The sequence below is a fragment of the Heteronotia binoei genome, chromosome 14 (genome assembly GCF_032191835.1).
Source record: "Heteronotia binoei isolate CCM8104 ecotype False Entrance Well chromosome 14, APGP_CSIRO_Hbin_v1, whole genome shotgun sequence".
Lineage (NCBI taxonomy): Eukaryota > Metazoa > Chordata > Lepidosauria > Squamata > Gekkonidae > Heteronotia > Heteronotia binoei.
The window spans coordinates 68207822-68230060 of NC_083236.1; the positions used below are offsets into that span (position 1 = coordinate 68207822).

At 47.7% G+C, this 22239-nt stretch overlaps 1 protein-coding gene and 1 non-coding gene across 2 annotated transcripts in view; both read left to right on the forward strand.

Moving 5' to 3' along the window:
* Positions 1-22239, forward strand: part of ZNF469 (zinc finger protein 469) — a 566114-nt gene that overhangs the window by 92354 nt on the left and 451521 nt on the right. The window lies entirely within an intron of this gene.
* Positions 6345-6416, forward strand: TRNAP-GGG (transfer RNA proline (anticodon GGG)). The gene has a single exon. It is a non-coding gene; the product is annotated as a tRNA-Pro (tRNA).

The window sequence follows — 22239 nt, forward strand, 5'->3', positions numbered from 1 at the left end:
TGCTTCCTTCTTCATCCTAGCTTGCTTTACAAGGCTTGCTGGATCGCACAAGAGCTACAGAGCGAAACCTCAATTTTCTCCATTGGTTGAGGCTCCTCCGCCTCCCGGTCCCCTGGGGAAAGAGCCAGAGCTTCCTTTGCTCAGTTCCCTGGATCCCCTGAGAGAAACACAAAGAAAGCATCTTTAAAACCAACAAGTGCTAATGTTTTAAGCATGTTTTATTTGAAGGTGAGGGGTTTTTTTAGTTGCGTTTGTTTGTGTCCTTTAAAAAGTTTGGTGTAGTGGTTAAGTGTGTGGACTCTTATCTGGGAGAAACGGGTTTGATTCCCCACTCTTCCACTTGTGCCTTTCTGGATTGCATTGAACCTGTCCTTTTCAGGTTACCCAGTGAAACTTGGTTTAAAGCCAGTTTGGTGTAGTGGTGAAGTGTGCGGACTCTTATCTGGGAGAACCGGGTTTGATTCCCCACCCCCCCCACTTGCAGCTTCTGGAATGGCCTTGGGTTAGCCTTAGGTATTGCAGGAGTTGTCCTTGAAAGGGCAGCTGCTGGGAGAGCCCTCTCATCCCCACCCACCTCACAGGGTGTCTGTTGTGGGAGGAGAAGATATAGGAGATTGTAAGCCGCTCTGAGTCTCTGATTCAGAGAGAAGGGTGGGGTATAAATCTGCAGTCTTCTTCTTTATATCTCTGCTACCTAATCTTAAATAGGTACACACAGGGCCTGGCCCAACGTGGCCTGGGCTGGCCTCATTTATATCAGATCCGGCCCTTATAACAAATGAGTTCGACACCCCTGGTGGATACTAATGCACACACAAGAAGCTGCCGTATATGGAATTGGACCCTTGGTCTATCAAGGTCAGTACTGGCTGCTCAGACCAGCAGCAGCTCTCCAGGGGCTCACGCTGAGAGCCAGGACCAGCCGTAGACCACCTGGCACCCTAGGCAAGGAGAGCCAGTTTGGTGTAGTGGTTAAGTGTGCGGACTCTTATCTTGGAGAACCGGGTTTGATTCCCTACTCCTCCACTTGTACCTGCTGGAATGGCCTTGGGTCAGCCATAGCTCTGGCAGTGGTTGTCCTTGAAAGGGCAGCTGCTGTGAGAGTCCTCTCAGCCCCACCCACCTCACAGGGTGTCTGTTGTGGGGGCAGTTGTCGGCCAGTGATCAAGAGACGACGATCGAAGAAGAAAGATGTCGGCCGGATGGGAGAGACACATCCTGATGCCCAGTGGTCTGAAATGTTATCGGAGGGCATCCAGCCAATCAAAACTCCACTTTGAGAGGCGATCGCAGGCTTAAATTGGCACTCTGGTTCGATGTATAAATCAAATAAAGGATTAAGGAAGACCACAATGTATCAACAAGCCCTGGGACTCCTAATTGGAATTTATCCTCTTACCTTCATCTCTCCTGCTCTTCAGTTGTCCCACAAAAGAGAAATGGAATGTAGGCTTCTTCTTCTTCTAACGCTATGATTCTGTTATTCTAATTTCAGAACAGTAACAGCTTCTGTTAAGTGTAGAGCCCCGTGGCACAGAGTGGTCAGCTGCAGGACTTCAGCCCAAGCTCTGCTCACAACCTGAGTTTGATCCCAGCGGAAGCTGGGTTCAGGTAGCGGGCTCAAGGTTGACTCAGCCTTCCATCCTTCCGAGGTGGGTAAAATGTGTTCCCAGCTTGCTGGGTGGAAAGTGTAGATGACTGAGGAAGGCAATGGCAAACTACCCCGTAACATAAAGTCTGCCAATAAAACTGTGATGTGACATCACCCCATGGGTCGGTAACGACTCGGTGCTTGCACACCTTTTAGGCAAGTCAAATGCTCCCCATCAAAATTTTAATTTCCACCTCTCCCTCTACTTTTTATTATACTGCCCAGGTTTACAGCTTGCCAATAACCTCAGTTTCTAAATAAATAAATAAATAAATCGTTGGGTGCCAAGAGAGGTGTCATTGTTGGGCATCATGGCCCCATGCCTACCACTTTGGGGACTCCTGTCGAAAAGGGATGGAATTCTTGCCACGCACCTCTTGGGGGGTTCTTGCCCCTGTGGTCCTGTGCAGTATTGGGAGAGCCAGTTTGGTGTAGTGGTTAAGTGTGCGGACTCTTATCTGGGAGAACCAGGTTTGATTCCCCACTCCTCCACTTGCACCTGCTAGCATGGCCTTGGGTCAGCCTTATCTCTGGTAGGAGTTGTCCTTGAAAGGGCAGCTGCTGTGAGAGCCCTCTCCAGCCCCACCCACCTCACAGGATGTCTGTTGTGGGGGAGGAAGGTAAAGGAGATTGTGAGCCGCTCTGAGACTCTTCGGAGTGGAGGGCGGGATATAAATCCAATATCTTCATCTACCTCACAGGGTGTCTATTGTGGGGGGAAGAAAGGTAGAGGAGATTGTGAGCCGCTCTGAGACTCTTCGGAGTGGAGGGCGGGACATAAATCCAATATCTTCATCTACCTCACAGGGTGTCTGTTGTGGGGGAGGAAGGGAAAGGAGATTGTGAGCCGCTCTGAGACTCTTCGGAGTGGAGGGCGGGATATAAATCCAATATCTTCATCTACCTCACAGGGTGTCAGTTGTGGGGGAGGAAGGGAAAGGAGATTGTGAGCCGCTCTGAGACTCTTCGGAGTGGAGGGCGGGATATAAATCCAATATCTTCATCTACCTCACAGGGTGTCAGTTGTGGGGGAGGAAGGGAAAGGAGATTGTGAGCCGCTCTGAGACTCTTCGGAGTGGAGGGCGGGATATAAATCCAATATCTTCATCTACCTCACAGGGTGTCTGTTGTGGGGGAGGAAGGTAAAGGAGATTGTGAGCTGCTCTGAGACTCTTCGGAGTGGAGGGCGGGATATAAATCCAATATCATCATCATCATCATCATCATCATCATCATCATCATCATCATCATCATCATCTTCTTCTTCTTCTTCTTCTTCTTCTTCTTCTTCTTCTTCTTCTTCTTCTTCTTCTTCTTCTTCTTCTTCTTCTTCTTCTTCTTCTTCTTCTTCTTCTTCTTCTTCTTCTTCTTCTTCTTCTTCTTCTTCTTCTTCCTGCAATCAGTCCCACAAATTTACATACTGTCCTGTTTGAACATAGCAGTATATTTTGATGGCTCTTTTGAAAGAGAAGTCTGCAGGCCGAGGGCACTAGGACTTTTCAGGGGGTTCAGCAAAACAAGAAATGGTTTAGATCAGAGCTGCCTTTTGCCTAAAGCTTAAAGGGTCTCTCTTTTTTTTTTTTTTGTTTGGGTGGTGGCTGCGTAGGAGAAGGGGACAGCGTGAGAAGTTGGGAAAACAGCCCTTGGATGACTTCTCCAATGATCTAAAATGCAGATAAGAACGGCTGCCCTGAGACTCCCATCCAGAGGATGGGGATCAGCTTTCTTTCCATTTTCCACGTATGTGAATTCTATGAGCTGGGAAGGAAGAAAGTGGAATGTTGGCCAAAGGCGCTCGGAGCGTGTGGGAATGGCTCAGGGTCTGAGAGGGGAAGCCTCTTCAATCCGAGAGGAGCGTTTCAGGCTGACCCCGTGTGATGCAATGGAAGTTTGTTCCAGTGGCGGAAGGTTGCATGCAGCTGCCGTGTAGTCTGTTGTTCGTGCGCCGCCTCTGACTCGTCTCTTGTCTGGTAGTTCATTTCAGTTCTTTTTTTCCTCAACTTTCTTTAGGCTGACCTCTTAACTTACTGGAAACGTTCCTCATGTTTTGGAGGAGCACGGGTGGCCAGCATCAAACTGAGCTGGGGGAGCCCCGTGGCAGTGGGTGAGTTGTGGATGGGGGCCACTCATCTCACACCTGGGCCAAAGTCCACAGGCCACCTTGGTCCCAGGCTGTTTTCAGTCCCAGGTTTGCTGGAAGTGAAGGCATGGGCACTGTCCTCTGCCTCAGCCTCCAGACTCTGTGGGAAGAAGAAGAAGAAGAAGAAGAAGAGGATAAAGAAGAAGAAGAATGGTTTTTTGCCCTGCCCTTCACTTGGAGTCTCAGAGCAGCTTACAATCGCCTTCAATTCTACAACTCTCTCCCCACAACAGACACCCCATGAGGTAGGCGGGGCTGAGAGAGCTCTGAGAGAATTGCTCTTGAGAGAACAGCTCTGAGAGAACTGTGTCTGACCAAAGCCACCCAGCTGCATGTGGAGGAGAAGGGCTTTTTTTTGCAGCAAGAACTCTTTTGCCTGTTAGGCCACACCCTCCTGATGCAGCCAACCCTCCTGGAGCTTACAGTAGGCCCGGTACGAAGAGCGCTGTAAGCTCTTGGAGGATTGGCTACATCAGGGGTGTGGCCTAATATGCAAAGGAGTTCCTGCTACAAAAAAAAAGGGCCCGTGGAGGCATGAGGAATCATACCCGGTTCTCCCAAATTAGAGTTCATGCACTTAACCACTAACCAGACTGGGTCTCTCGTGTTGTGATAAACTGTGAGTTCTCGTCAGCTCCAACTACTTCACAGGGTGTCTGTTGTGGGGAGGGGAAGGGAAAGGAGATTATAAGCCATTCTGAGACTCCTTCGGGTAGTGAAGGGCAGAGTATAAATCCAATCTCCCCCTCCTTTTCCTCCTCCTCCTTCTTCTTCCAACACTGATTCTGTTATTCTAATTTCAGAAGAGTAACAGCTTCCGTTACTTTGTGGCCCATTCTTCTAGGCATTTAAGTCAAGCCAGTATCATAATGCCCCTGTATAAATCGATGGTGCGGTCTCATTTAGAATACTGTGTACAATTCTGGTCACCGCACCTCAGAAAGGATATTATAGCATTTGAAAAAGTGCAGAAAAGGGCAACTGGAATGATTAAAGGTTTGGAACACTTTTCCTATGAAGAAAGGTTAAAACGCTTGGGGCTCTTTAGCTTGGAGAAACGTCAACTGTGGGGTGACATGATAGAGGTTGACAAGATTATGCATGGGATAGAGAAAGTAGAGAAAGAAGTCCTTTTCTCCCTTTCTCACAATACAAGAACTCGTGGGCATTCAATGAAATTGCTGAGCAGTCAGGTTAAAACAGATAGAAGGAAGTCCTTCTTCACCCAAAGGGTGATTAACATGTGGAATTCACTGCCACAGGAGGCGGCGGCTGCTACAAGCATATCCAGCTTCAAGAGGGGATTGGATGAAAATATGGAGCGGAGTTCCATCAGTGGCTATTAGCCACAGTGTGTGTGTGTGTGTGTGTGTGTGTGTGTATAAATATATATATTTGGCCACTGTGTGACACAGAGTGTTGGACTGGATGGGCCATTGGCCTGATCCAACAGGGCTTCTCTTATGTTCTTATGACACAGAGTGTTGGACTGGATGGGCCATTGGCCTGATCCAACATGGCTTCTCTTATGTTCTTATGACACAGAGTGTTGGACTGGATGGGCCATTGGCCTGATCCAACATGGCTTCTCTTATGTTCTTATGTTCTTAAGCCTTGTAACACTGCTTTTCCCACAATGTCTGGCTAGTCAAAACAGAGCTTTCTTGGGTGCTATTTTTATTTTCCCCTTGACTCTGCGGTTTAAAACCCTGCCGGCTTTCAAACGGTGACTGTGTTTGCTTTGCTTTCACCCTCCTCTGTGGAAAAAAATCCTCTGTCCACTGGACCAGACAATCATGGAAGGGCAGAAAAAACAGGCTTTCCAAACAGTGGTGCGTTTCCCGCACCTCATCGTCTGCCAGTTGGCATCTCCGTCAGGCTGCCGCCGCTGTTGGTGAGATTTCTCCTGTTCTCCGAGGTTTGTTGCTATTTGCTTGGATTTCAATGCAAACCTCAGCGCAAGCACACAACCAGGCATGCATGCATGCCCACACAGCCGGATTTAATTGGCCCAGAGGTTGAAAAAGAGCTGACGGTCTGCTGAGCTGTCTCTGGTTCTGTTTTCCTCCCCCCCCCACCACCACACACCGCATTGTTGGTCAGGAAAGGATCCAATCTCCATTGGGTTTGTTTGCAACTGTCCTCCTTTGATAAGGCCAGCGATGTTTTGTCTCTGAATGGAGGCAGACAAGAGACTTCTGTTTAGCATTTGCATTTTATCAAAGAATCCCAGCACACTAGGAGCATTCTTCGTTTTCTTTCTTCATTTCCTGACCCAGCTGCAGTTCTGTTCTTGGTCAATGCACCTCCAGATGTGCCCAGGAGTGATGTGCCTGCTGTATGGAAATGAAAGAGAGGCCCTTTGAGGTTGGTGCTTTTGGGATATAAGAAGAAATAGAGGGAGGAGTAGGAGGGAGGGACGATGGCTCAGTGGTAGAGCATCTGCTTGGGAAGCAGAAGGTCCCAGGTTCAATCCCCGGCATTTCCAACTAAAAAGAGTCCAGGCAAGTAGGCGTGGAAAACCTCAGCTTGAGACCCTGGAGAGCCATGAATGGGGCTGTGGCTCAGTGGTAGAGCGTCTGCTTGGGAAGCAGAAGGTCCCAGGTTCAATCCCTGGCATCTCCAAAAAGGGTCCAGGCAAATAGGTGTGAAAATCCTCAGCTTGAGACTCTGTAGAGCCACTGCCAGTCTGAGTAGACAATACTGACTTTGATGGACCGAGGGGGTCTGATTCAGTATAAGGCAGCTTCATATGTTCATATTAGGGGAGGGATGATGCCTCAGTGGTAGAGCCTCTGCTTGGTAAGCAGGAGGTCCCAGGTTCAATCCCCGGCATCTCCAACTAAAAAGGATCCAGGCGAGTAGGCGTGAAAAACTTCCGCTGGAGACCCTGGAGAGCTGCTGCCAGTCTGAGTAGACAATACTGACTTTGAGGGACCAAAGGTCTGATTCAGTATAAGGCAGCTTCATATGTTCATTTGAGTAGGAGTTTGAATTTATACCCCACTCTTCACTGGGAGTCTCAGACCGATTTCCCACTAGCTTTATGCCGCTCTCACGCTCCTCTTCTCTGCAGGGCTTCTGTCGGATTTCACACTATCTGCCCCGGGGCAGCAACTACCTTCACCTTTTTCGTGCGGCAAACAGAAATTGGTTTTTAGAGGATCTTGTTTGCTGCACGAAAGAGGTGGAGTGAGTTGCAGCCCCAGGGCTGATAGTGTGAAATCCAACAGAAGTCTCGCGGAGAAGAAGAGAGTGAGAGCAAGGTAAGGCTAGTGAGGAATCGGTCTCAGAGTGGCTTACAATCTCCTTTCCCTTCCCTTCCCCACAACAGACACCTTGGGAGGTCGGTGGGGCTGAGAAAGCTCTGACAGAAACTGCTCTTGAAAGAACAGCTCTGACAAGATTTATGACTGACTCACCAAACAAACCAAAGAAAAACCCAGCCACTGAAACAAGTGGGTACTCAAAAGATGAGCTGAACGATTTGAACATGCTACAGTTATTTATTCCACTCTGTGACAATTCAAAATGTACAATACACGGGAAATAAAAGACAATTGTTAAATAGGAATGCGGTCTCATTTGGAGTACTGTGTGCAATTCTGGTCACCGCACCTCAAAAAGGATATTATAGCATTGGAAAAAGTCCAGAAAAGGGCAACTAGAATGAATAAAGGGTTGGAACACTTTCCCTATGAAGAAAGGTTAAAATGCTTGGGGCTCTTTAGCTTGGAGAAACGTCGACTGCGGGGTGACATGATAGAGGTTTACAAGATTATGCATGGGATGCAGAGGGAAGAGAAAGAAGTCCTTTTCTCCCTTTCTCACAATACAAGAACTCGTGGGCATTCGATGAAATTGCTGAGCAGTTGGGTTAAAACAGATACAAGGAAGTCCTTCTTCACGCAAAGGGTGATTGACATGTGGAATTCACTGCCACAGGAGGTGGTGGCAGCTGCAAGCATAGCCAGGTTCAAGAGGGGGTTAGATAAAAATATGGAGCAGAGGTCCATCAGTGGCTATTAGCCACTGTGTGTGTATATATATATAATTTTTTTGGCCACTGTGTGAGACAGAGTGTTGGACTGGATGGGCCATTGGCCTGATCCAACATGGCTTCTCTTATGTTCTTATGTAGGAATGGCCATTTGTCAAAACTTCACTACAGACCAAAACCATTCTATACATAAAATCAACAAGCTAAAGGCGTTTCGGCTTAATGTGCTTTCTTCAGTGGCCTATAGTCATAATCAAAGAGCACACAGACTAAACATCTATAAAGGGGGGAAGGCTGGTTTATAATGTTCCAAATTGAGGCTGACTTCTCATAAAAAGACGTATTTTATATTTTTGAGTCAACTCTCAATAAGTGCAGTTTCTCTCAATGATAATTCTCCCTTTAGCCCAGCATTTAGCATCTCTGAGCATGCTCCAATGTGTACCCCTCATGGCTTCTCCCCTTTTGTTGTCATGACAACTCGGTGAGGTAGGCAAGTGCCTGGGCCAAACTCACCCTTCTAGACCCACAGTCCAGATTACAGAAATAGATTAAATCACACAGATTTGTGCAAATGCCCTTTATTTTCAAGACCGGGGGGCGGGGGGTGAGTGGGTATCTTGATTGTGCCACGTGGCTTTCTTTTGGTGCAGAAAAGGCATAAGTGCTGTTCATATCTGTGCTGGTTCGTGTGTGCACACATGCTTTAGAGCACAAGGCAGTAGTAAAGTGACTAATGAGGAAGTCTTCATAGCAGTCGAAGCACATGTAGTTACTCCGATAAGTGAACTCTGCATAATGTGAGGTGAATAAGTGAAACTCCTAAGCTGGACTTTGCTGGACAGCAGATTCCAAACTCTGTTCAGTTACTTTCCCCCAGTCAAGAACAGGTTCGTGTTAAAACCCCAGTGGTTTCACTTTTCTTGTAAAGTGCCTGAATTCATGACATTTATTCTTAACACAGAGATTGCCAATGCTGATAATTGTTGAGTGCGATTGAGAAACTGAGAACTTTTAGAAGATTACCAGCTGGCTGACCAGGTTTGTGTGCACATCCGATGAATTCACATGATAAAGAAGTTTCTTAAGCGCTTACAGTGTTCTTGGTGAGGAAGTACATAAAGAAACTGTGCTGTCTAAATGCATAAATGCTCTTTACAACTGAGCACCATTAAAAGATGGCATTCAAGGCTAGCTGCTAGTCCAGATGGGTGCGTTTTGTTCAGGACCGAAGCTAGCTTTCAGGAAGAGAGTATGAATGGAAGAAGCGTGGATAAACTGAGCATAATTGAATTACTTGTGACTGTGACAATGTTTGGTGTGTGAATGAAGAGAGCGGGTGGGGAGGGAACCTAGTCAGAGCCAATTACATTTTCCATTTTCTCCAACCAGGCCCCAAAATCAGAACCCAATCCTATACCATATCTGGATCCTCCATTCCAGACCTTTGATCTGTGCTTTGCAAACTTGCTTCAGAATTTCGGGGAAGGAAAAAAACAGAATTTGCCACAAATATTTCTGTTTCTGTCACTTCCAAATCCTGGTTAAAAAAAAAAAAATTCTAGCAGCTGCTCCAAAATTTGCTTTGCTTTTGAAGAATCCAGTTACACGAATTCCTGTGACATTTGCATTCCTGAGGCATTTAAAAAGAATCGCTGTGCCAAACCATCTATATTCCTGTAACACTTTAACTCTATCGAACCAAGTCATTTTCATTCTCTTGAGACAAACAAGCCTGCTGAATGCCTCCTTAAAACTGCAACGCCTCTGGTGCGGTTCGAAGGTCAGCAAAACAAGTGCAAAGGTCAAAACCTCTAGGACCTTTATTGAGAAATGAGGAAAGTAAACTTGACTGATGCTCAAGTGGAGGCCGGACTGTTGGAATTGTGTGTGAGATTTTTTGTGGAAATCCACTGAGATTCCTGTTCATGACAACGGTCAAAGGAACAATAATTGGACTGTACTGGATTGAATCACCATTAGGAAACAAATACAAAATAATAATAATAATAATAATAATAATAATAATAATAATAATAATAATAATAATAATAATAATACATTTTTATTTATACCCCGCCCTCCCCGCCGAGGCAGGCTCAGGGCGGTTTACAGGACATGGTACATACCATGATACAACAACAATAAAATCAAACAATAACAATACAAAACTGTTCATACATTAATTAAATTACATAAATAGTCTAAAATCCAGTAAAACTTAACTGTGCTACAAACTCAGTGTAAAGTACTGGGGTCGACGCAGTAAGAGACCAGAGTCGGATAGTGATTTCAGCAAGCTTTACTTCAGGAACACCAACATAGACTGAGCTCTATTCAAACCTCCCACTCCTTTATACAATTCTTGCCCCCTTCTGATTGGACCTTAACTATGTACATGGATTGGCTATTTACAGAGGCCTAAGGGCCTATCAGGGTACAGTATGAGCCTAGATGTTGATTGGCTACTTATGTTTCAATCCTTTCCCTGATTGGGCACGCTTAGGCCTTCTCTGGAACCCTGGTGTGGAGTACAAGCTTGGCTTGTTCAGCTTCCCTCCAAAAGTAACAGTTCCCTCCAAAAGTAACAGTTCTCCATTTGAACCTAGGACACAACACTCAGTATATATAAAGATGGCTTGATGTTACTGCTAAGTTCAGCTTAAAAGGCTAGTTGAAAGAGGGCAGTTTTACAAGCTCTACGGAACTGGTTAAAATCCCACAAGGCCCGCACCTCCTCTGGCAGCTGCTTCCACCATTGGGGTGCCATTATCGAGAAGGCCTGCTTCCTAGTTGTTTTTAACTTAGCCTCCTTTGGCCCTGGGATTTTCAAAAGATTTTGTGAACTAGATCTCAGTGCTCTCTGGGCAACTTCTCTTGGTGTTTCCCTACTAACTCTGCTTCATGGGGAAAGGCAGGCAAAGACAAATGAAAAAAGATATTATTAGCATTGGGGAAAAGTGCAGAAAAGGGCAACTAGAATGATTAAAGGGTTGGAACACTTTCCTTATGAAGAAAGGTTAAAATGCTTGGGGCTCTTTAGCTTGGAGAAACGTCAACTGAGGGGTGACGTGATAGAGGTTTACAAGATTATGCATGGCGTAGAGAAGGCAGAGAAAGAAGTATTTTTCTCCCTTTCTCACAATACAAGAACTTGTGGAAATTCAATGAAATTGCTGAGCAGTCGGGTTAGAACTGATAAAAGGAAGTCCTTCTTCGCCCAAAGGGTGATTAACACATGGAATTCACTTCCACAACAAACACTCTGTGATGTAGGTGGGGCAGAGAGAGTTCCCACAGCAGCTGCCCTTTCAAGGACAGCTCTGCCAGAGCTATGGCTGACCCAAGGCCATTCCAGCAGCTGCAAGCGGAGGAATGGGGAATCAAACCCGGTTCTCCCAGATAAGAGTCCGTACACTTTACCACTACACCAAATTGCCTCTCTCAGAAGGAGGAGGTGGAACTCTCAGGAGGAGGTGGAACTCTCAGAAAGGTTCAGGAACTGAGCTCCTGTGAGCTCCCACTGAATCTGAGGCCTGCCTGCAGTAGTGACATATATGGAGGTGTTCACGCTAAGCTCAGAGCTAGTTTTGTCTGTGTTCTGCCACAGTGCTCTGGTTTTGTCTGTGATCTGTCCCAGAATGCAGTGGGGTCTTGTAGACATAATGTTGGACAAGGATTTGGGAAACCGGGTTTTGAATCCCTGCTCTCTGAAGTTCTCTGAGATTGCACTGGATGAACACATGGAGCAGAGGTCCATCAGTGGTTCTCAGCCACAAAGTATAGAGGGAACACTGTCTGGGGCAGTGATGCTCTGTATTCTTGTAGCTAAAGGGCACTGCCAAGTGGTTATGGACCCGAAAGACTAACCAAAAACAGCATTTGTGACTAGGGGGGGGATGCTTTGAGTTCACTGCCCTACCCTTTGGTCTTTGGAACACCCCAGCCACTTTCCAGAGGCTGATAGATAGAATGTTGTCAGGGTTGAAAGAGTTTGTCCTGGCCTACGTAGAGAACATTGCCATTTTCAACCAAACCTGGAAAGAACACCTCCAACATCTGGCTATAGTGTTCCAGAGGATAAAAAAGGCTGGAAGCATTGTGAACATTTCCAAATGTCAGTTTGCTGTGAATGAGGTGAAGAACCTGGGACACATACTGGGAGGTAGAGAAATAAAACCAGACTGGAGCGAGGTAATTCAAGAATGGCCTAGACTCACCACAAAGAAGAAATAGATACTACTGAGGGGTGGCTCAGAGACAAAAGGGATTTAAGTTTGGGCAGGAAAAATCTGCCTAGGAGTTGGAAAGTGGTAGGGGTCTGTCATATTTGGGGTGTATGGTGTGTAGTTCCTTAACGATAGAGGACACCTATTGCCTTTCCAAAGTAACAAGCCTTGTGGGGACATCATTCCTAAATGCAGGCATCCTCCTTCCATTGTGCAAAACAGTTCTAAAACCAACAGCTCAGCCATTCCCATTATTCCTTCCCATTTATTTCCCAAATTTCACAACACGTCGCGTCACTGGCTGGGGCAGTGATGCTCTGTATTCTTGGTATTTATGGGGGGGGGGCAACAGTGGGAGAGATTCTAGTGTTCTGGCCTCACTGATGGACCTCCTGATGGCACCTGGGTTTTTTGGCCACTGTGTGACACAGAGTGTTGGACTGGAGGGGCCATTGGCCTGAACCAACATGGCTTCTCTTATGTTCTTATGTCTGAGGCAGTGATGCTCTGTATTCTTGGTGCTTGGGGGGAGGGCAACAGTGGGAGAGCTTCTAGTGTCCTGGCCTCACTGATGGACCTCCTGATGGCACCTGGGTTTTTTGGGTCACTGTGTGGTACAAAATGTTGGACTGGATGGCCCATTGGCCTGATCCAACATGGCTTCTCTTATGTCTAAGGCAGTGATGCTCTGTGTTCTTGGTGCTTGGTGGGGACAACAGTGGGAGGGCTTCTATTGTTCTGGCCCTGATAGTGGGCCTCTTGATGGCACCTGGATTTTGGCCACTGTGTGACACAGAGTGTTGGAATGGATGGGCCATTGGCCTGATCCAACATGGCTTCTCTTATGTCTAAGGCAGTGATGCTCTGTATTCCTTGGTACCTTGGGAGCAACAGTGGGAGGGAGGGCTTCTATTGTTCTGGCCCTGCTGGTGGATGTCCTGACAGCACCTGGGTTTTGGCCACTGTGTGATGCAGTGTTGAACTGGACCGGCCATTGGCCTGATCCAACATGGCTCCTCTTATGTTCTTAGACTTTGGGCCAGTTGTTCTCTCTTGGCCTCACAGGGCTGCTGTGTGCATAAGACAAGGAAAAGGAGAGCCATGTATGCTGGCTCGAACCCTTTGAAAGGAGGAGTTGTGGCTCAGAGGTAGAGCATCTGCTTGGCATGCAGAAGGTCCCAGGTTCAATCCTTGGCATCTCCCGTTGAAAGGACCAGCGGTAGATCATGTGTAAGACTTTAGCCAAAAATCTGGGAGATGCTGTCAGACAGTCTGGGTAGGCAGTACTGACCTTGAAGGACCAATGGTCTGACTTAGTAGAAGGCAGCTTCAAGGGTGTTCAAGATGTATTTGACAGCCAGCAATTTCAGTACTGCTTGTTCTGAGCTGGGACCAGGCATGTGTGTTTGTTTTCCTGTTGGAAGGCTCGAAATAATTAGGTGCAACTTCATCATCAGCCCATGTTCGGTTGGAGCCCTGCTCTCCAGAGTATTTGGCATCCTAGACAATCCAACTCTTCAGCTTGGGCGGCCCCGTTGGATAAACTAGATGAGGGATTGCTTTGAGCCGTGAGCCTCATTTCCTGGCGGAGGAAGAGGGTTCTCAAGACCCTCCGTGGTCAGTGAGCAGCCCTGGTTTTCAGCCTCCACAGTCTACCTCCTTTCCCGATGGAAACGTTAGCGGCAGTGTTTTTAAAGTGAGGGGGCGACTTTCCATTTCCCTCCAGCAGTTGCCTTATCTTGAGGAGCTGTTTTTTTCAAATAAATATCCAGTTCTGAGCAATAAAACGAGATCCATCTTGGAAAGCGTCAATGAGTCACGATTCCGTACTGCTGGCTTATTCCAATTAATGTTTGTGAGACGAATTCCCAAGCATTGCTGAAGAAATAGCAGCCTCGCAGATGTCGGGAATAATTTAAAGTTTGAACAGATGAACCTTTGGGTCTACACATTTCTCAGTGTTCTTTGTTTCTTCTCACTCTTTGCACCCTTTCCACCCTTGTTTCCAAGAGCAGAGGATTCTCTGGTAGACTTTCCACCCTTGTTTCCAAGAGCAGAGGATTCTCTGGTAGACTTCTGTTCTGAATGCGAATTGTGGCCTCCAAGTGAGTAGAGGCAGCTTTTACCTTTTCTGTGACTGGTGAAAAACCCAGCCTGTACATATGAACATATGAAGCTGCCTTATACTGAATCAGACCCTCCTTGGTCCATCAAAGTCAGTATTGTCTACTCAGACTGGCAGCGGCTCTCCAGGGTCTCAAGCTGAGGTTTTCCACACCTATTTGCCTGGACCCTTTTTAGTTGAGATGCCGGGGATTGAACCTGGGTCCTTCTGCTTACCAAGCAAATGCTCTATCACTGAGCCACCGTCCCTCCCCTGTAGGTAGCTACCCTAATCAGAATTGCCATTAGAGGCTAGAATCAATAATCCTCCATGCATGCATAAACTGTGCATATTCTTTAACTTGGGCTCTTGAGCTTGGAGAAACGTCGACTGAGGGGGTGACATGATAGAGGTTTACAAGATTATGTATGGGATGGAGAACGTAGAGAAAGAAGTCCTTTTCTCCCTTTCTCACAATATGAGAACTCGTGGGCACTCCATGGAATTGCTGAGCAGTTGGGTTAGAACTGATAAAAGGAAGCACTTCTTCACCCAAAGGGTGATTAACACATGGAATTCACTGCCACAGGAGATGGCGGCGGCTACAAGCATAGCCAGCTTCAAGAGGGGATTGGATAAGTATATGGAGCAGAGGTCCATCAGTAGCTATTAGCCACAGTGTATTGTTGGAACTCTCTGTCTGGGGCAGTGATGCTCTGTCTTCTTGGTGTTTGGGTGAGGGGACACAGTGGAAGGGCTTCTAGTGTCCTGGCCCCACTGGTGGACCTCCTGATGGCACCTGGGTTTTTTTTTGGCCACTGGGTGACACAGAGTGTTGGACTGGATGGGTCATTGGACTGATCCAACATGGCCTCTCTTATGTTCCTCTGAAGGGGTCCCCAACCTCTGGGCAGTGGACCAGTACCAGTCTGTGGCCTGTTAGCAATTGGGCCATGAGTTGTATGATTATTTCATTATATATTACAATGATGTAGTAGTAGTAGTAATAATAATAATAATACATTGGATTTATATCCTGCCCTCCACTCTGAATTTCAGATTCTCAGAGTGGCTCACAATCTCCTTGACCTTCCTCCCCCACAACAGACACCCTTTGAGGTGGGTGGGGCTGAGAGAGTTCTCCCAGAAGCTGCCCTTTCAAGGACAACTTTGCGAGACCTATAGCTGACCTAAGGCCATTCCAGCAGCTGCAAGTGGAGGAGTGGGGAATCAAACCTGGTTCTCCCAGATAAGAGTCTGCAGACTTAACCACCACACCAAATACTTTAGAAATAAAGTGCACAATTGTATCATCTTGAAACCATTCCCCGGTCTGTGGAAAAATTGTCTTCCACAAAACCAGTCCCTGGTGCCAAAAGGGTTGGGGACTGCTGAAGAACCCAGCCACCTGCTAAGGAGGAAGAAGCAATTGGTTGCAAAGCTAGGCCCTTCCCTTCAAGGTTTGGGCCAAAGAATTCCTAAGATGATAGAGAGCAAGCAGAGGCCTCGATATGCTGGGACAGAATGCAGCTGTGGCAAAGGACAAGCGAATGAAAGGGAAATTCCTGCACAGAATCAAAATCTATTTCCCCCAGCAATTGTCTCAGTTTCCATGTAGCTATAAATTCAGCCTCCGCATCTTCTTTGTAGCTGTAAATTCAGCCTCCAGATCTTCTAAACTCTGGCTTGACGGTGCATTCTTTGCAGATGGCATGTGCTCGGTGTCTCTCTGGGTGTGTGTGGTTTAATTTTGCGGTTACTTTACTGGCCTTTGAAGAATTTTTGTTTTATAAAAAAGGGGCTTCCTTTCCTCTTTAAGGTTCGTAGGAGGCAGCCGCGCGTCTCCTTGCGTTCTGCATCCCCCAGATGAAACCGTTGCAGGTTGGCAGTGATTAAATCAGGTTTCCAGTCAGATAAGAGCAGAGAATATTGGGCCTTTTGCATTTGACTGTGGGAGAAGTTTTGTATTTTATTATTATTATTTTTTTTTGCAAGGGCTAAACAAAGGGGTCTGTGCTGTAAAACTATTGATACCTTTCCTCCTTTCCAAAAAGATGTAAGCGATAAAGCGCTGGGGCCAGAGGTGCTAAATGTGGGGCAATCAGCATCCCTCTTGAAGGGAGTTTAGAACAGAAGAGAGATTGATGGCGAAAGGTAGAGCTGTTTAGCGCATAACATTCATCTCCGCGGAAGCGACTTTGGTCAGGAAGTGTTCTGTGCTAAAAATCCACCGAACTGCAAACGGAGCGCCTCCACCCCCCCCCCCCCTTTGAAATCTATCAGTGAAATATCTGAGACTGCTGGAAACGATCGGGACCCGTCCATTTCAGCACTGCAGTCTGGCAGTTGATAATTTGCCTCTGGGAAAACCATACATGCAGGTAACATTCCAGCTGTTTTGTCCTTAGAATATTTTGAAACGGAGGTTTTTCCTCTTAGCTAGGGTTGCCAAGTCCAATTCAATAAATATCTGGGGACTTTGGAGATGGAGTCAGGAGACTTTGGGGGTGGAGCCAAGTCCAATTCAATAAATATCTGGGGACTTTGGAGATGGAGTCAGGAGACTTTGGGAGTGGTGCCAGAAGCGAAGTTGTGACAAGCATAATTGGACTCCGAAGGGTGTTCTGGGCATCAAATTGAAAGGGACTGCACACCTTTTAAATGCCTTCCCTCCATTGGAAATAATGAAGGATAAGGGCACCTTCTTTTGGCGCTCATAGAATTGGACCCCCAGGTGCAATCTTTTTCAAACTTGGGGGGTCTTTTGGGGAGAGGCACTGGATGCTATGTGGGAAATTTGGTCCCTCTACCTCAAAAAACAGCCCCTCCCAGAGCCCCAGATACCTGTGAATCAATTTTCCATTCTCCCCTGTGGGAATCGGTCTCCATAGGGAATAATGGAGTGCCCAGCAGACATTTCCCTCCCCCTTGCTTTTGGAAGCAGAGGGAGGGCCTCCAAACTGGGGGACCCCCTGCCCCCACCTGGGGATTAGTAAAACACACAACAAACACTGTGTAATCATATGCTGCTAATAAATGCTTGAAACATCTAATTTATACATGTCTTCATAATTCTTTGTACACCAATCCCTCTACACAAACTGGGAGATCCCCTGCCCCCACCTGGGGATTGGCAACCCTAAAGGCTAATGGGCCACCACTGATGCTCAAGGACCTCTTAAGAGTGCTTGCTACAGTCCCCCACGCGCCAGTGAGGCTTTGCGCATGGTCAGCGCAACAGGAGAGAATGGGTGGAGAATTGCGTGGGAAGGATTGCTGCTGCCAAGGCACACGAAGGATCTGTGAAGCCTACTACACCTCCACTTCCTTCCTCTCGATCTCTCAGGTCCCACCCTATCCTCTCCAATCATGGGATTACAGAGCTCGGTCAAGGGTCAGTGCTCTCCTTATGTCAGCCAACCTAATCTACACATTTGGTTTGCAGGGAGGGGAGCATGAGTGGGAGAAGGAAGCCTTTCGGCAGTTGGCTGGGACCGTTGGTGTTTTGTTTTAATTATTTTTCACTCTGTTTCATGAGCTGAGATTTCCCCCCCCCTCCCTGTAATTGCACTGGGTTCCCTCCCTCCCTCGCCTCTTTTTTTGGAAAGCTGTTGAAGAAGCAAAGCCCTGTGGTGCAGAGTGTTAAAGCTGTGGTACTGCAGTCCTAAGCTCTGCTCACGACCTGAGTTTGATCCCCGGCGGAAGCTGGGTTTTCAGGTAGCCGGCTCCAGGTTGACTCAGCCTTCCATCCTTCCGAGGTCGGTCAAATGAGTATCCAGCTTGCTGGGGCGGGGGGGGGGAGGGAAGCGTAGATGACTGGGGAAGGCAATGGCAAACCATCCCATAAAAACATCACCCCAGAGTTGGAAACGACTGGTGCTTGCACAGGGGATATTTCCTTTCCTGAAGAAGCAAAAGACCTTTGTTTTCTCTCACCTTATTGTGAAAATGCAAACGTCCCTGTGGTGAGAGGCTGCAAATGCTACTCAAATCGAGTTTGCTTTAATCTTGGACAGTGGGTTTCAAAAGGTCACTCCCCCCCCCTTTCAGTTTTCCAGAAACTGTTTAGAAGAAAAACAACTAGTTGCTTGCTCCCCACTATAAAACTGCTGACAGTTTTTTTTTTCCAGTTGTGGTTGTTTCGTTGCATCAAACGCAGTTAAATAAGACGGAAGATGGTGTCACCTACCTTGTACACTCTGATCGTAAGCTGGCTTTATGGGAAGAAGTCCCAGTGACTCAGCCAGAATTTAGGGCTTCCAGTAACAGCCTTGAAACTGCTCTGATGGACCAGCGCAAAGGTCTTTCTAAGCCAGAGTCTCTATCCAGTAGCGGCTGCCTTTGAGCTGTCTCTGAAGGCAGCATTCTCTCCCCCCCCCCCCCCGCCTTCCCATTCATTGGCTGTAAAGGTAGTCCCCTGTGCAAGCACCGAGTCGTTGCCAACCCATGGGTTGGCATCACATCGTGATGTTTTTCTGGCAGACTTTTTGCGGGGTGGTTTGTCCTTGCCTTCCCCAGTCATCTACCTAGGGTTGCCAAGTCTCCTCAGTGCTGGAGCGGGGGACATTTGTGCGTGCACAATGAGCGCATGCAATGCAATGACGTCACCCAGAAGTGACATCATCGCGTCAGTGATGTTGCATGCGGCCGCTCTAGCCATCTCCAGGGAAACGCTATGGTTTTCCCGGCCGCTCTAGCCTTTTGGGAGGGGAAAACTTTATGGTACCTATTGTACCATAGAGTTTGCCCTCCCAAATGGCTACAGCGCCTTGGAAAACCATAGAGTTTTCCTGGAAACGCCTAGAATGGCTGCTGTGCACCGGCGCGATGACGTCACATCATTATCATGTGGGCTGGCAGGTTGGGAACCCCCGCCTGGACCGGCAGCCCTACATCTACCCTTTACACGCAGCAAGCTGGGTACTCATTTGATTGACCTTAGAAGGATGGAAGGCTGAGTCAACCTGGAGCTGGCTACCTGAACCCAGCTTCTGCTGAGATCAAACTCAGATTGTGAACAGAGCTTGGACTGCAGTACCATAGCTTGCCACTCCGCACCACAGGGCTCCCTCTTTGGCCTTACTGTCAGGTATGATGCCTCTGTATGAGGAAGTTCCAGTTAGCTATGTCTGAATGTCCTGTTTCATTCGGTATGATTATCTGCAAGATGGAGGCCTTGCATGTGCATTTTGTTTCGAAAGAGGCAAAAACCAGAGTAATCAGCAGAGTTCCTCTCTCTGTTGCAATGGAACAGAACTCTTTGGAGAAAGGATAAATTTGGAGATCATCTCCTTCCCCTCCCCCTCCCCCGCCTCCTCCTTCTCCTTCTGCTTCTTCTTCCATGATTCAAGTGTAGAGTGCCAGTTTGAGGACAGGGCTGAACGGGAATTGGAGTCTCAGAGCAGCTTACAATCTCCTTCCCTTCCTCTCCCCACAACAGACACCTCTGTGAGGCCGGCGGGGCTGAGAGAGCTCGGAGAGGACTGTGACTGACCCAAGGTCACTGTTGTGGATGGGACTCTGCATTAAAATGTGGATTGTTAGTTCCATGCCGGGCTCATTGGAGCCTTTGGGACTGAGGGTGAGAACACAGGTACAATGGGAAGCAGGGGCCAAAGCACTGCTTCCCTGGACCAACTGCTAGCCCCCTGCTGGTTCAAATGACCCAATGACGTTCTAGCGCGGGGATTTTGGGTGTGCATATACCGTAGTTAGCCCCCTTGGCCCCGTTCAGCAGTCCTAGTTTAACTGCTGCCGTGCTGTAATTATAATAAAGAGCTTTGATTCACTGCGACCAAGCCTCTGCAGGTATCGAACCCGCTATTCCAGGGGTGGCCAAAGGTAGCTCTCCAGATGTTTTTTGCCTACAACTCCCATCAGCCCCAGCCAACATTTAAAGGGACCGCACGCCTTTTTAAAGGCCTTCCTACCATAGGAAATAATGAAGGATAGGGGCATCTTCTTTTGGGGCTCATAGAATTAGACCCCCTGGTCCAATCTTTTTGAAACCTGGGGGGTATTTTGGGGAGAGGCACTGGATGCAATACTGAAAATTTGGTGCCTCTATCTCAAAAAACAGCCACCCCCCAAAGCCCCAGATACCCACAGATCAATTCTCCATTATTTCCTATGGGAATGTCTCCATAGGAAATAATGGATTTCCCAGCAGACCTTTCACTCCCCTCCTTTCGCTTTCTGATGACCCTGAAGCGGGGGGAGGGCCACCAAACCGGGGGAGCCCCTGCCCCCACCTGGGGATTATAATCAACAAAAAGGGATCACAGTGAATAAGACACGTAATACAAAATACAACTACTGTGCTGTGCTGGCTAACAATATTTATTAAAATCGTTTTAAAACCTTTGCAGATATCTTTTTGTGATTCATATTATGACAGAGCTCCATTTTCACATTTCAATATGGCAAAAAAAAAAAAAAGTCCAATGAGCACCCGGATGTGAGCTCATTTCGTCAATGGACTTCCTCAGGAGTAATCTTTCATACACTTCTTCCAGGGTTATAACAACCCAATGTAAATATTCTTCTGCACCGTCTTCAAGTTCTTTCATCCCGGAATAAACCAAAATAGCACTTAAGTGCTTGTGCTTCTATTAGGAGCTAAAGCCAGTCCAAGCTTATTTTTTTGGGACCAGATGCACAAGCCTTCTGGAATTTGCTGGCCTTTAAGGCTCTCTACAATACTTCTGTCGAAAGCAAGCTGTCCTTTTGGATGGCCAGTTGCTCTTCTGCTCTCTCTATTCAATTCTATTCAATTACTTTCAATTTTAATTTCGAGCCAGCTATTCCTATGACAGCAGATTACCTCAAGCCGTTTAAGTGTAAGATTCAAAACAGGCCAGTCCTGGGCCTCTACTAAATACAAAAATCTCTTCAGAGTCTACTGGCATATATATAGGCCACTGCCAGTAGACTCTGAAGAGATTTTTGTATGTTATAGGGCTGGACCTTCTGAAACGACTGACTGAATAAGCATCAAATGCGGTTGGGCTTCTGAACAAATCTGACTCTCGAGGATGACTAAAGGCCTCTTTCTCCACTGAATTAAGCAAGCCGGGCCTTTGATTCTGGTGTGTCAGATGCGGTTCTGGTCTCTTGTGACTCACTCAACCCAGAGCTGATATTCTTTGTCTCTCGTTACGTCGAGGAGACCTGCTGAATTTTCCCTGGGTTTGGCAAGAAAGCCCTCAGAGGTTTGGCTGTAAGACTGACTCAACAGAGCGGATGACAGAGCCTGGGGGTCACCGTGTGTAACGTACTCGAAGCGGAGACGAGAGTAGGGCAACATAGTTTATTAGGAGCACGTTGCAAGAGGGAGAGCACGCGGGCTGGGCCCCGCTTATATACAATTCCCGGTACAGCCTACTGGGTCGGACAGGCCAATCCTGACCTGTTGAACTACCCGCCGCGGCTGTTGATTGGCGGGTGATTCCGCGCCCTGCGCTGGAGGCTTCTGGGACAGCCCAGTTGCCTCCGCGCGTGGCGCATGTTGTTACTGATACACTACACTCCTCCCCCCTTAGTTAGTGACATAGTCCTGGAGGTAGGCGGGAGGTCGACGCTCCCGTGTTGAACGCCTTGGGGTTGCTTGTGGTGCCGGGGCTCCTTCCGCATCCGGGGCTTCCCTGGGGGTTTGAGCGTTGGGGGGCTGTGTGTCTGGATCCGAGGGTTGGTCCGCCTCTGCCGGTGGGTGTGGCCTTGGTGCCGGCGCGGGTGTCATTGGGTGCTCCTCGGCCCCCTCCCCCTCCCTCGTTTCTGTGGGTACCTCTGGGAGAGTTCGGCGGCGCAACTGGTCGATGTGCCGGCGTAGGATCTGGCCCCCCTCGGTGGATACCTCGTGCACCGTGGCCTGGTTGGGGGTCAGGACTAGCAACCCTGGGATTGAAAATCCCTGGAGACTTTGAGAGTGAGGCTTGGGGAGGGGATAGAAGGCCACAGAGTCCACTTAAGGTCGCCAGTCCCCAGGTGGAGGCTGGAGATGTCATGCCATTGAAACCAATATTCCCTCTAACAGGGCTTTTTTTTGTAGGAAAAGCCCAGCAGGAACTCATTTGCATATTAGGCCACACACCCCTGATGTCACCGTTGTTGAACACA